The sequence below is a fragment of the Trichechus manatus genome, unplaced genomic scaffold (assembly GCF_000243295.1).
Source record: "Trichechus manatus latirostris isolate Lorelei unplaced genomic scaffold, TriManLat1.0 scaffold00003, whole genome shotgun sequence".
In the NCBI taxonomy this organism is placed as follows: Eukaryota; Metazoa; Chordata; class Mammalia; order Sirenia; family Trichechidae; genus Trichechus; species Trichechus manatus.
The window spans coordinates 14,349,140-14,364,761 of NW_004443939.1; the positions used below are offsets into that span (position 1 = coordinate 14,349,140).

The 15,622-nt window shown below is 44.3% G+C and overlaps 1 pseudogene; it reads left to right on the plus strand.

The window, feature by feature from the left end:
- The window catches only part of LOC101352750 (chromatin accessibility complex protein 1 pseudogene), a 115,153-nt pseudogene extending 107,073 nt beyond the window's left edge, over positions 1-8,080 (plus strand).
- The last annotated feature ends 7,542 nt before the right edge of the window (positions 8,081-15,622 follow it).

The following is a 15,622-nucleotide window of genomic DNA, read 5'->3' on the forward strand; positions in this document are numbered from 1 at the left end:
TCTAGCAGGGAAGTAGATCCAGAGACCCTGCTACCGAGTTCTTCGCGGACAATGCTTTTGCTTTTCTAACACTGGGTGAATTATAGGAAATCACATGCATCCTTTTTAATAAAAAACAGAGAACCCACATGTGAAGCCCAGTAAGTGTAAAGCAGGGCAAAATGAGCTAGAGGGCCTGCAACTGAATTACAGCAATAAAACGTGTGGTCATAGCTTGAAATTCTGGACTGACGGTGGAGTGCCAGCTCTGTCTAGTGGTTAAGCATCAGGAACGGGAGTGAGACAGGCTGGATTAGAATCCCATTGCCATCACTTATTTGTTGTGTGGTTTTAGGTAAGTTCCTTGCCCTTCTAATCCTCATCTTCTCTGCCTTGACTAGTCCTAAGGATTAAAGGAGATGATGCATGTAGAGGATTTAGTGCAGTGATAGGCACTAGCAAGCATTGATTAAATGCCAGCTTGGGCCTCCAAGATTATGGGCTCAACTTCCTAGAACACCTTCCTGAAAAAGCAACCCATTGGTTTTTGCAGTTTGATGTCCACTTCCCTGAAGTCAGGGGATTGGGTGGTCGACTTGCTTCAGACTCGATGTAACTTTACAAGACTTGGAAGAACCCACACGGAGTTGGTGAAAAACAGAATTATAAGGAAATGTGTGCAGGGAGCAGAACTGTGATTAAGAAATGACTCCATCTTTAGCTGTGTGTTCAACACAGTCACATTCACTGTTTTCACTGAAATGACTCTTCGGTTAAAAAAAATCTTGCACACCGTGACCAAACATTTTATAGAGACCGTTGCTGACTGGGCAGATATTATCATTCAGTGCTGGGGGTACGCACCTTTTGTCTCCTGCCCAGGGAGCCTAGTTTTGGGTGAGGCCAGAGCTGCTGGCATGGAAAGCAAACCCCAGGGCTGTCCTGTGGGCTGTGCATGTCTGAAAGCTGCTGCCTCTGCAGATTGTTTTGATCTTCCAGGCACAGAACATGTGGGTGCTCTTTGTAAAAGCCTTTTTTCAGGACTTGTACTGATGATGAAACGCCGCTCCACAGAGGCTGTGAACAAAGGTACTTGGCAGGACATCTGGATGGGATGTCCCCCAGGCCACCCCACCCAATGTGCCCTTAACTACACTCAGCACCTGCCTCCCAAACCTGTTCCTCTTCCTCCATTCTCTGGTTCAGTGAATTATGTCACCATGACTTAGTCACCATGCCAAAAACCTGAATGTCCTCTAGCCTCCTCTCTCCCTGCATGTCACCCTCTCCCAAGTCATTCATAAAGTCTGGTTGACATGCAAACACCTGGGGGTCACTGTCCCCCCCCCACTAACTGTGTGTTCAGCAATCCTCTCACCCCGGCCTTGGCAATGGCCCCCTAAGTGAACACCTGCTTCCAGCCACATTCACCCCACCCTTTCTCTACAGTCCTCCAGAGCAAACTTGCTAAAACTCAGGTCTGATCATCTAGTCTTTAGCCAGGCAGCCATGCAACCAACTACAACTTTGGGAACATTATTACTAAAGAAAGAAGGGGAAAAATAGGTAATAGGAAACATAGCAGTCTTTGTCATTTGCACTATGAGCCAGACCAGGCTAAACAATTTATATAAATCTTTCCCTTAATCATCGTTCTTTTACGGCAAACATTGCTGTTTTGTTAGGTGCCATTAAGTGGATTCTGACTCATAGAGACCCCATGCACAAGAGTAGAACTGCCCCATAGGGTTTTCTAGGCTGTAATTTTTATGGCGGCAGATCCTCAGGTCTTTTTCCCTCAGAGCCACTGGCGGTGTTTAAACCACTGACCTTTCCGTTAGCAGCCAAGCATTTCACCGTTCCATCACCAGGACTCCTTAAAACGTTATTACTTCCTATTTAACAAATAATAAACAGAGGCTCAGAGAAGTTAAGTAACTTGCCAAATGTCACACAGTGATGAAGCCTTGAAGCTATCTCAGGTAATCTGACCCCTCAGGCCTCATGTTCGACAATTTACACTACATTAGGGGTGAGTGACAAGGTCTCTGCCCCTCAGGAACACTTGGGCTAGTAGGTGAGACAGATATGAAGAAACAAAAAAATACCGAACCTGTTGTCATCAAGTTGACTCATAGTGACCCCATGCGTTACAGAGTAGAACTGAGCAAAGTGCAAACCATCTGCGACACGCAGGGACCTTATGAACAAGTGTTGTTTTTGTGTGCTGTCAAGTCAATTTTGGACTCATAGTGAATTATGCAACAGATCAGAACTACCCCATAGGGTATTCCAGGCTGTAATCTTCATCAGAGCAGCAGATTATTGTTGTGTTAGTCGGTCCCAACTCATAGCAACACTATGTACCACAGAACAAAACACTGCCTGGTCCTGCGCCATCCTCACAATCATTGTTATGTTTGAGCCCATTGTTGGAGCCACTGTGTCAATCCATCTCGTTGAGGGTCTTCCTCTTTTTCGCTGATCCTCTACTTTACCAAGCGTGATGTCCTTCTCCAGGGAGTGATCCCTTCTGACAACATGTCCAAAGTATGTAAGACGTAGTCTCGCCATTCTTGCTTCTAAAGAGCATTCTGGTTGTACTTCTTCCAAGACAGATTTGTTCGTTCTTTTGGCAGTCCATGGTATATTCAGTATTCTTTGCCAACACCACAATTCAAAGGCGTCAATTCTTCTTTGGTCTTCCTTATTCATTGTCCAGCTTTCGCATGCATATGATGCGATTGAAAACACCACGGCTTGGGTCAGGGGCACCTTAGTCTTCAAGGTGATATCTTTGCTTTTCAACACTTTTAAGAGGTCTTTTGCAGCAGATTTGCCCAATGCAATGCCTCTTTTGATTTCCTGACTGCTGCTTCCATGGGTGTTGTTTGGAGATCCAAGTAAAATGAAATCCTTGACAACTTCAATCTTTTCTCTGTTTATCATGATGTTGCTTATTGGTCCAGTTGTGAGGATTTTTATTTTCTTTATGTTAAGGTGTAATCCATACTGAAGGCTGTGGTCTTTGATCTTCAAGTCCTCTTCACTTGCAGTAAGCAAGGTTGTGTCATCTGCATAACACAGGTTGTTAATGAGTCTTTTTCCAATCCTGATGCCCCGTTCTTCATACAGTCCAGCTTCTCGGATTATTTGCTCAGCATACAGATTGAATAGGGAGCAGATTGCCAGGTCTTTTCTCCCTCGGAACCACTGGGTAGGTCCGAACCACCTTTCGGTTAGCAGCCCATTGCTAAACTGTTGTGCCACCAGAGCTCCTCTTGATACCTATAGTACTCAGATATGTTGATATTCTGGAGCCCTGAGGAAGAAGTGGGGTAGTTTTCTTCACCTTCTGTATACATCTCACAATCTGGCTTTTACACTGCATCATTATAGTCTTTACAACCTTCAGATCTAAATACTTCCTTTAAAATATCAGAAAATACTGCACAATTGTAGCTGTACCCAGTGGAATGACCGTTCCCCACCTAGCTACCTAGATGTGCTCCTGTGCCCCTAGATCACACCTCAGTCAGTGCAGGGCCATTGGGTCCTGCTGTTGGCATCATGGGTAGATCCTGCAAGGCTCTGATTTGGACCATTGGTGAAGTTGCAACTGGGGAGGGTTCTCCCTTTGTGAGATCACAGCAGAAAGCCTGACAGCTCAAAAAAGCGGCCCCCATAGATCCATCTGTGAGATTTTTTTTTTCCCTCAGAAAAATGCAGTCAGTTACTAAATGGGCCCTGGGAACAATGTGTGGGTATGTCCCAGAAACTGGTTTTCTCCCCCCCTTTTCCTCCTCCCACTCTCCCTTTCTCCCTTTTTTTCTTCCTCAAACATGTATTTAGCATCTACTTCTGCCTGGGATGGACCCTGGTGGCGCAGTGGTTAAGAGCTTCGCGGCTAGCCGGGATGTCGGCAGTTCGAATTCTACCAGCTGCTCCTTGGAAACACTATGGGGCAGTTCTACTCTGTCCTATAGGGTCGCTATGAGTCGGAATCGACTCGATGGCAATGGGTTTGGGTTTTGGGTTCTGCCAGGGACAGTGCTAGGAGCTGGAATGTAGGGACAAATAAGACACAGACCCTGTCCCTAGAGAGGCAGCATTCCCACTATAACAGTGAAGAACACAGACTCTAGGGCCTGAGTGTTTCAGTCATAATCCTAGATCTACCACTTATTAGCTGTGTGACCTTGACAAGTTACTTACCTTTCTGGGTCTCACTTTTCCCATCTGTATCTTCCCCATCTGTATATGTATCTACCTCATGGAGTTGTTGTACTGGTTACATTAAGAGGATTATGTAATGAATTTGGAACAGTGCCTGGCACATGAAAATACTCTAAAAACATTTATTGTTATTATTTGCATACAATACAGTACAATCCTCAAAGCTGTGTTCTGATCAATTCTATTCTCCCCGAGATAAATCACATACCTTGTTAAGAGTTGCCTAGTGCGAGGCAATGGAACTACCAGAAGGGAAATAATGAGAAGGTTCACACATAGTGAAGAATGTAACCAATGTCACTGAACAATTTGTGTAGAAACTGTTGAACAGGAACATAAACTGCTGCGTAAACTTTTACCAAAAACACAATAAAATTGTGTTTAATTGCACCCCCACCTCCCCACCCCCAATGACTCCTCAAGAGAAGTTACAGTCATGTAATTGTTGCTGTTACAATTTAGACAGAAAACCCTGGATTGTTTTAGGTAAGTTGTTATTTCTTTCCTCATTACTGAAATGTGAGGAACATGACAACCCTCGGTTAAGGAAATTTTCTGAGCGTGCAATCTTTTGTATTAAGAGATAAAACAATGATGAAAACCTAGCAACGCAGAGAGACTGATAAGCTAAATTATGGAAGGAAAATTGCTATCTCTGTTTGCGTGGGGTGAAGTCTCTCCCCAGCAAGCCCAGGGTGTTGTAAGTAGTTAAAGCAGAGAAGGCTGAACCCTCAGCACGCTGACCTTGTAACTAGGGATGGCAGTGTGGAGCACAGTCCAGCCCTCTGGCTCCTAGCTGAGATGAAACAGAGAGCAAATTTCAACCGAGCTTCACCATCCACAGAAGCCACATCGCACGCACACGTGTGTGTGAAAGTATGTGAGTGTGTGCATGTGCGTACCTGTGTGTGAGTACACGTGTGTGTGTGTATTGGGGGGTGGGTAGGGAGGGAACCTGATTTCACGTTAGCAGTGAGGAAGCAACAATTTTAAATTACTCCTCAAGTTGGGTGTTTTCATTTCTATTACTCAGACCATTTCTTTTAAAGTTGCTTGTTAGGAATAATTATTACTCTCTCGGAGGACTTTATTTTCTTTTTACAAAGGGAAGCAATCGTTTGTATGTTTGAAGTAGGTCAACAAAGAAGAGCTGCCTTGTTTCACTGTCTAAGCAACTCTGCCTGCATTGTCATCTGCATGACTTTTTAATTTAAAGCCCCTTCCAAGTTCACAAGGAAGAACTGCACTCCCCTGCCTGAAACCACTGAATTATTCACACTACCAGATGTCTCAAGAATAGCATGTCACAAACATGGGAAGACAAAAATTTATGCATGTTCATACGACTGCATGTTTCACTTCAGTGTTTCTACAAAGATGAGTGAGATTGGAGTGGCCGATATTATTTCAGAAATCAGGATATTGCTCAGGACTTGGTAAGAGTTCGGGTAACTCAACTAAATCAAAACTTGAAACACAATGATGCAGCGGATAAGCCAGGCAGACAGACGCAGGTTCCCATTCCAGCTGCACCACTTACTGTGTGTCTTGGGCAAGTTTCTTAACTTTTCTTTCTTTGTTTTTATTTCATCCATTTTTAAAAAATATTTTATTGTGTTTTAGATGAAAGTTTACACAGCAAATGAGATTTCCATTCAACAATTCATACACAAATTGTGCGTGACAGTGATTATTATCCCTACAATGTGTCGGCACCCTCACCATTTCCACCCCACCTGCCCCATTTCCATCCACCCCGTTTCTCTGCCCCTCCTCGCCTTCTCATCTTTGCTTTTGGGTAAATGTTGATTGTTTGGTCTCATATAGTTGATTGTTTAAAAGACCATATTCCTCACAGATGTTATTGTTTATTTTTTAGGCCAATTTATTGTTTGGCTGAAGGGCAACCTCGGGGAGTGGCTTCAGTTCCAGGTTAAAAGGATATCTTAGGGCGATAGTCTCCGGGGTTCCTCCAGTCTCAATTGGTTCTTAACTTTTCTAAGCCTCAGCTTCTTTGTCTGCAAATTGGAGCTAATAATTCAGGCCTACAATCTTTGCTACCACTCCGTCAGTCAGTTTGTCGTCCTGTGGGGGCTTGCGTGCTGCTATGATGCTGGAAGCTATGCCACCAGTATTTCAAATGCTAGCAAGGTAATCCATGGTGGACAGGTTTCCGCAGAGCTACCAGCCTAAGACTGACTAGGAAGAAAGGCCTGGCAGTCTGCTTCTGAAAATTAGCCAATGAAAACCTTATGGATCACAACAGAACGTTGTCCAAGTTGCTTGACTGAGACACACCACCAGGAAGGATCAATTGCTGAAGGAAGACATCAAGTTGTTTGGTGTAGTGGAGGGCCATTGAGGCAAGGGAGGCCCTCAGTGAGATGAACTGGCACAATAGCCCCAACGATAGACTCAAACATACTGGTTGTCATGGATTGAATTTTGTCCCCCAAAAATATGTGTCAACTTGGTTAGGCCATGATTCCCAGTATTGTGTGGTTGTCCTCCATTTTGTGATTTTCCTACGTGTTATAAATCATAATCTCTGCCTGTGGTTAAAGAGGATTAGGGTGGGATGTAACACCCTTGCTCAGGTCACAACCTTGATCCAATGTAAAGGGAGTTTCCCTGGGGTGCGCCCTGCACCACCTTTTCTCTTACAAGAGATGAACGGGAAGCAAGCAGAGAGTTGGGGACCTCATACCACCAAGAAAGCAGTGCCAGGAGCATAACGCATCCCTCGGGCCACATCCTTTGGACCCAGGGTACCTGCGCTGAGAAGCTCCTAGTCCAGAGCAAGACTGATGACAAGTACCTTTCTCTAGAGCTGACAGAGAGAGAAAGCCTTTCCCTGGAGCTGACGCCCTGAATTTGGACTTCTAGCCTACTAGACTGTGAGAGAATAAACTTCTGTTTGTTAAAGCCATCCACTTGTGGTATTTCTGTTAGAGCAGCACCAGATAACTAAGACACCAATAATTGTGAGGAAAATGCAGGACCAGGCAATGTTCCATTCTGTTGTACCTAAGCTTGCCAAGAGTTGGAATCAACTCAATGGCAGCTCTCTATCTGTCTCTATAATCTCTTCTTATCTACAACTCCCAAATCCAAAAATTCTTGAAAACTGAAGTCCTTTTCTGAACTTATTTGGCAGTGAAATCTAATTAATTTGAATTAATTTGGTAGTAAAATCGTACCATGAACTGATGTGAAGCTTTTTATAGTCTGTGCTTATCTTATTTAGTGTGAATGTATATATGTTTTGCCACATAATTATCAATGTGTTAGTTATGGGGTGCTGTCCCAGGCTGTACAGGGGAAGATACATAATATATAGTACTTGCAACATAGTATTTCTCTAAAATCCAGAAATTTCTGAATTCCAAAACACATTCAGCCCCAAGGGTTTCAAACAATGGACTGTGGACCTGTACCATTCTCATAGGGTTGTGAAGACTGAATGAGATAAACAACTCCCAGGGGGCAGCGGGACTCTGGCTCCCCGAGGAAAGAGAAGGGTGGGGTGCAGCGGCTGGATGTCATTGCCCCGTCTCGCATCCGAGTCATCATGAAGAGCTCCCCCGAGGTGTCCAGCATTAACCAGGAGGCGCTGGTGCTCACGGCCAAAGCCACGGAACTCTCTGTTCGGTATCTAGCCACCTACTTCTACAAACATGACACGTGGAAAAGAAAAGAAAGCAGTGACGTAATATCAAATACTGCGGAGGAATCAGCAACTTTTCCGTTTCTTCCAGATATATTACCAAAGAAGATTTTAGCTAGTAAATACCTGAAAATGCTTAAAGAGAAGAGGGAAGAAGGCAACGAGGATGAATGTGATGATGACAAAGCTGAATCCTAAATCAAAAAAGAAACGCTTTACAGATAGGCCTGGCGAGGTCTTCTGGATGAGCAGCATTGCTTTGAAGCAAGCACAACTCTGCGACTTGAGTCTCTTCACTTTTCAGAGCCTTTGAGAGGACGGCATCACCCTGGCTAAGACAGCATCTAACGACAGCTCCACCATACGTAGCCAAAGGGAAGTAACCCTAAGAGCAGTCCCTCTTTCAGGCCCACACTGCAGCTGAAGGTTCCTGAGAACGAGCTGTCTACACAGTCTAAGCTGTATAGGCAAAGACAACTTTGCTCAATTTCTTAATTTACAGATAGATTTTGAAGAGTTTCTAAATACCAGCTGTATAAATTCATATGTGTATATTTTGAAGTTAGGTTTTAAACACAACTAGATCCAGTTTTAGCTAAACATGTAGTTTATGGGTAGTATGTTACATTTGAATTTTTGTATTTCAAGAAAATGTTTTAGTCTTTGTCCAACTATTGCATTTTTTAACTGTAAAAGAATATACTTTTCTGTTAAAAAAACTGTGTGTATTTTTACAGTGAAATGTTTTATGGAAAAAAAAAGATTGCATGAGACAATGTAAGCAGAACACTTGGAAAATGCTACGTTCCAAGCGTTCTGCATACATTATCTCACGCAATCTTATCTCGTGCTGCCACTTCCCTTCCCTTCCCTTCCCTTTTCCCCAGTAAGCCTTTCCTAGGTACAACTTCCTCCTACAGGCAGCAGCCAGAGACCTTTGCTCAGCAGGTGGTAAAGTTTTTTTTGTACTTTTGGCACCTTCAGCTGTTTGCCAACTTGCTAAACTATAAATCCTTAAGGGTAGGGATTGTGTCCCAGTGATTAGGGGCACAAAGTCCGTGTTCAACAAATACTTCTTAAATGAATTTAGCAGTTATTTATTAGGTATCTGCTAGGTCTCCCTGTCACCCTCCTAGCAGGGGCGCACTGTGGGAGGAGGGGTTTGCTCCAGGCTCACTTCTGAGAAGAGATGGTACATATGGAGTCTTGGGAAGCCAGCAGGAGGGGCCGCCATAGCGAGGCAGTCACAGGGATACCCTACATCCGGTGTTCCCAGCACAGCCCTGGTTTATGGTTATATTACAGTATAATTGTCACCACTCACTTTTACTCATTCATTCTCAAATGTGTCCTCATTTGGATGATAAATCATGTAATCATTCTACACAGTGAACACTGGGGGAAGCCAGAGGGTGCAAGGCTTTTTTGGGGGGAGGCGTCATTGAAAAGAGAGAAACAAACGAAAACCTGTTGCTGTTGAGTTGATTCCGACTCACGGCGACCCCATGTGTTATAGAGCACAACTGCTCCATACGATTTTCTTGGCTATAATCTTTACAGAAGCAGATCACCAGCCCTTTCTTCCATGGTGCCTCTTGGGTGGGTTAAAACCACCAACCTTTAGGTTAGTAGTTGAGTGCAAACTGTTTTGGACCACTGGCACTTTGGTGTCTGAACCAAGGGTTGGAGGTTCGAGTCTGCCCAGAGGTGCCTGGGAAGAAAGGCCTGGTAATCTACTTCTGAAAAATCAGCCACTGAAAACCCTATGGAGCACAGTTTTACTCTGACACACATGGGATCACTAGACACAGGTTCACATCTCAGCTCTGTAACTTATCCACTGTATAACACAGCATAGTTAGTTAAATGATGACCCCTCAAAAGATATGATCACATCCTAACTCCTGGAACCAGGGAATGTGACCTTATTTGGAAAAACGGTCTTTGCAGATGTAATTAAGAATCTCAAGAAGAGATCATCCTGGATTATCTAGATGAGCCCTAAATCTAGTGACAGGTGTCGCTAAAAAGACACATGAGAAGAAACACACAGGGAGAAGGAAGAGAAGGCCATATGAAAGCCAGCCAGAGATTGGAGTTATGCAGCCGTAAGCCGAGGAAAGCCTGGTGCCACCAGAAGCTGGACAAGGCGCGGATTCTCCCCTAGAGGTTTTGGAGGGAATCATGGTCCTGCCAACACCTTGATTTTAGAGTTCTGGCCTCCAGAACTGTGAGAGAATATATTTCTGTTGTTTTAAGTCACCAAATGTGTCATAATCTGTTAATAGCAGTTCTAGAAAACTAACACACATAAGTGAGCCTCAGTGGCTTTATCTGAAAATGGGCATAAGACTAGCACCTACCTTATAGGGTTGCTTTGAGGAGTAATAGAAATTATGCATGACACCAAGTAGATTTTTAACAGACGGACACTGTTTTATGATGGCTAATGAGCAGCCCTGGAGGTGCAGTGGTTAAGAGCTCAGCTGCTAACAAAAGATCAGCAGTTTGAATCCACCAGCCGCTCCTTGGAAACTCTATGGGGGCAGTTCTACTCTGTCCTATAGGATCGCTATGAGTCAGAATCGACTCGATGCCAACAGGTTTGATTTTTTTGGTTTAGTAATGAGATGTTGAATTCATCCAGCAGATGGCAGAAGTTAAATTTGCAAACATGAGGACTTCATAAGGTTTACTGCCCAGCAAGGACGTTCTGGACCTAAAGTAGCTTTCCTAGCTCATAAGCTGATAAGGAGTAATCCTCACCACCTCAAAGTGAACTCACAGGTGTGTAGAAATTAAGCTGATTCTGTTTTCCTTTAACCATTGTACAAGATGGAGGTTGGCACTGGTGAATAGAAAGACTCCGGTGCAGCGGAAAATAGCTGGGTTCTAGGTCCAGTTCTGTGACCTCACTAGGACTCAGCTTTCCCATATGGGAAGTAAGGGGAAGATCAAATACCAAGTGCTACATAAATTAAAGGACTGTTTAGAGACAAAAATAACCTTACGTGTGAAAGTGCTAAGAAAGCAAGGCGCCATAAAGCACAGAAGGGGGCCCCTCAAAAGAACCTATTGCCGTCAAGTTGATTCCGACTCATGGCGACCCCGTGTGTTACAGAGTAGGACTGCTTCATAGGGCTTTCTTGGCTGTAATCTTTACAGAAGGAGCCCTGGTGGCACAGTGGTTAAGTGCTTGGCTGCCAACGGAAAGGTCAGTGGTTTGAACCCACCAGTTGTTCTAAAGGAGAAAGATGTGGCAATCTGATTCCGTGAAGATTTACAGCATTGGAAACCCTATGGAGCAGTTCTACTCTGTCCTATAAGGTCGCTATGGGTGAGAATGCAATTAACAGCAATGGGTTGGGTATGCACAGAATGATCTGCTGGTTTGTCTTTCTAGCTAACATCTGAAAGGATACACCTGGCTTATGAGGCACTGGCCGTTCAGTGGTAGGATTCTCACCTGCTGTGCGGGAGACCCGGGTTGGAGTCTCAGCCAATGCACCTCACGTGCAATCACCACCCATCTGTCAGCGGAGACGTGTGCGTTACTTTGATGCTGAACAGATTTCAGCAGAGCTTCCAGACTAAGACAGACTAGGAAGAAAGGCCTGGAGATCTACTCCCGAAAATCAGCCAGTGAAAACCCTATGGATCACAATGGTCTGATCCACAACCAATCGTGAGGATGGCACAGGACTGGGCAGTGTTTCATTCCATTGAACATCGGGCCGCCATGAGTTGGGGGCTGGCTTGACAGCAGCTAACAACAGCGCTACCACCTCTGGCTTCAGGGTGGAGGTGGTATTTGGAAAAATGGGGCTTTTACATTTTATTTTCTAAACTCCTGTTCATTCACATTTTTTAAATAAGCACATATTGCTTTTTCCATTACAAAAAAAATTACAATAACATTTTTAATAATCCTGTCCCCAGAAAACTCTTCTGTACTCATTGGTCTAATTCAAACACTCTGGTGTGCCTCTCTTTTTGAAAGAAAATTAAAAGGAAGAGAAAAGTCCATATTTGCTCTTCTTTGTATGCTTGTAAAGAGGTCATCTGACCGGAAGTGATCCAAGCTGCTTTAAAGTCCAGCTCCTCTTTAAAGTGGTTTGCAAACATTACCTCAGCAACCCTCAGGGTTTCCTGGTGATGAAGGCACATGGAAGAGGCCTCTGAGTCACTCGGAAGCTGCAGGCTGTGGCGCCTTGTGCCAGCCGGTCATGATAACACCCCTAACGTTTGTCTAAAGCTTTGCAGTGTTCAAAGGGCTTTCTCCGAACCTTAGAAGGTCAGGTAGGCACTGCTATCCCTACATCATAGATGGGGAAATTAAAGTTTTGAAAATGAAATGACAAGCCCAAGTTGGGGAAGCTGGTCAGCAGCAGGGTTGAACATCACTTACCTGTCAATCACTGCACAGCACAGAAGAGATGAGAGCTGATGTCAAATCCTCATTTGCCACACCTTTTGCCTTGGGGCTGGGGAAGGAAGAAGAGGAAACAGTCTTTTGTCTAATCTTACTTCTCCTTTCTACCTTTCTTTCTTTCTTCCTCCGTCCCTCTACTACTTTGGGAGAAGAGACAGGAAGAGGATCCTGTCAGCAAAATAAACAGATAATCACATTCAGCAGTCAAATTTTATGCAAATTTAAATTATGCAGCCGAGTTGAAGCAATGTGGTAGAAACATATTAATCAAGTCTAATTTATGTGCAAATATTGAAGAAATGAGAACATCCGCAAAATATAAATTGGTCGAGAGCTGTCTAAGTTCAACATTGGCAGGCTGAGGGATTTCTGGATGGCATTCACACTTTTGCCACACGAGGGCGCCACCACTCTCGGTAGAGGGACAGATAGTACCTGCCATTCTGTCAGGGTTGGTTCTTAATTATGGGAGCTTTGTATTACACAAGGTTGTCTGAAGTTCCCCTACCCCCTCCTCCCATAAGACCACTTTGTTCAGTGTGATGAGGGCTAACATAGAGGTAGATCAAAGGAAGGCACCTAATTCAGCCGAGGGGAAGAAGGCTGAAGATGTGATTCTTGGAAGAATTGATATATAAACGGAGGCTGAATCCTACACTGATGGCTACTGTTCATTAGGCCTTGTAATCCTCTGCACAGCCTCCTGTCTCTTGTGGGCATTTGTGCACGTCAGCAGAAGCTGTGGAGTCACCCTCCCTCTCACCCAGGCTGGGCGAGGTGCCCTGTCAGCTGCCCACTCATCGCAGCACTTAGCGCTTGTCTTGAAATGGCCATTATCGTGTCTGTTTCTCCCACCAAGCTATAAACTACTCAAGGGCAGCATCTGGCCTTATTCTTCTGTTAAACCCCACGCGACTGTCTGCCATATAGTGACATCTCAATAAGATTTTTTTTTCTCGTAAAGATATTTTTAACATGGGAAACTTCCCATACCTGCAAAAGTTGGGAGAATAGTATAGTGAACTTCCTTGTGCCCATCACCCGGCTTTGGGAGTGAGGGGTCCATATTATAAGAGCAGGGACTGGCCAGCCACAGAAGCTTAGAAAATGATGAGTATAAGGGGCAAAAGCTGGCAGTTTCCAGGTAAGAAGAATGCTTGGCAAACAGTCATGAGCCGTGAAGTTGATTGGGCAAACCAACCCCAGTTGTGGGTGTCTTAGTTATCTAGTGCTGATATATACATAAGTGGGTGACTTTAATGAACAGAAATTTATTTTTTCACAGTTTAGAAGGCTAGAAGTCTGAATTCAGGGCACTGGCTCTAGGGGAAGTCTTTCTTTCTCTGTGGGCTCTGGGGGAATGTCCTTGTCTCTTTTCAGCTTCTGTTCCTGGGCTCCTTGGGGATCTTCATGTGGCCTGGCATCTGTCTTCCCCTATCTATGCTTGTTTTCTTCTATGCCTAATCTGCTCCTTTATATCTCAAAAGTGACTGGCTTAAAACACGCCCTACACTGATATGGTCTCCTTAACATAATAAAAAAAACCCTATTCCCAAATGGGATTGCATCCACTGGCTTGTTGTTGTTGTTAGTTGTCTTCAACTCAGGGCAACCCCATGTGCTTCAGAGTAGAACTTCTCCATAGGGTTTTCAAGGCTGTGACCTTTCAGAAGCAGATTGCCAGGCCTGTCTTCCGAGGAGCCTCTGGGTAGGTTCAAACTGCCAACCTTCTGGCTAGTAGTCGAGCATGTAACAGTTTGCGCCACCCAGGGACTTCACATCCACAGGTAGAGGGTTTACAAAACATATTTTGGGGGGACACAATTCAATCCATAACAGTGAGAGCACCATGAGCCATTTAGCTGAGAGACATGTCTTATGCTCAGCCATCACCCTTGCCCTAATTCCTTGCTCATTAAGCCTCTCCTGGGTAATTTGGCTTCTTGGGTATTCGCTTTTCAACAAGGAAAGAACAACCTGCTCTGGCCAGTGTGAACTTCCAGCAGTCTTGAAAGTTGATTTCTCATTATAAATGGATAAATTGGCTTTCTCATTATAACTTGGCTTCTGCAATAATTTGCCTTCTGGGAGGGAATGGCCTGATCTCCCTACTAGGCTGTGCTTTCCATCTGCCAGCTTTATTTCTCTTTGTAAATTAATGAATGGGCATCCTGTAGTTTAGATATCAGCCTCTGTGTGTTTGGTTAATACCCAGCTGCCTGTGGAAGAAGGATCCGGGTGGAGAGTGCCAACAAAGTCAGATCTCTGGGCCGCAAGCCTGGAGAGCAGGCCCTGTGGGTGGAGACTTCACTGACCCAATGAATGCTACCTCCTGGGGTGTCTTGGGAGAGAGCTTGTTGGTCTTCCCTAGGGACACCTCTCAGCACCATAGTGGCCTTGACACAGGGAATTGAAATGCTTCACACCCCAAAGGAACGAAGTTTGGATCTCCTAACCCCTCAGCAGGCCTGGTAATTCCAGCTCAGCTGAGGAACATCCCTGCCTTATCCTCACTGGCATAGACCATGGAACCAAAATTTTGCCAAGTCTCTCCTTTACTCAGAACCCTTTGGTGGCTCCCTACTACCTGTGGCATGAAGTCAAAATTCCTCAGCAAAACTTGCTTTTGCACCAGGAAGAGTAAGAAGATTATTGCTACACTATTTCATCAAATTGAGTATCTTTAGGATTGCAAGATATATTATTGTTTAAAATAAAAAAAAAACCATCAGCTAAACTATGACACCTCATCAATTATCAGACACATCCAATGTCAGATATGTTAAAATGTGAAAAATATTTGTGTCCTAAAATTGCTGACATATGGTATTTAAAACAAAAACTGAGAGTTGCAATTTTTCTCTCTTAAGGGAGAGAGACATTCATTTTAGAGAATAAGGATTCAGTTGCTTAGGAAAACACTGTGATTGACATTATTTATTTACTTTGAGAAGATTAGACTGAAGGTACACAGGCCTGGATAAGTGAGAGCAAGGCAGAAAGGGCTGGGGAGAGAGAGATGGAAAGAAAGGAAGGAAAAAGGGAGGGAGCGAGGGAGAGGAGGAGAGAGGAAAAGACAAAGAAGGTGAAGACTAAGCAGAAGAAAGAGAAGGAGGGAGAGGGGGTGAAGAGGGAGGAAGAGAAGGAGAAGAAGGACTAGAAGGAGGGAGAGAGGGTGAAGAGGGAGGAAGAGAAGGAGAAGAAGGAATAGAAGGAGGGAGAGAGGGTGAAGAGGGAGGAAGAGAAGGAGAAGAAGAAAGAGATGGAGGGAGAGAGGGTGAAGAGGGAGGAAGAGAAGGAGAAGAAGA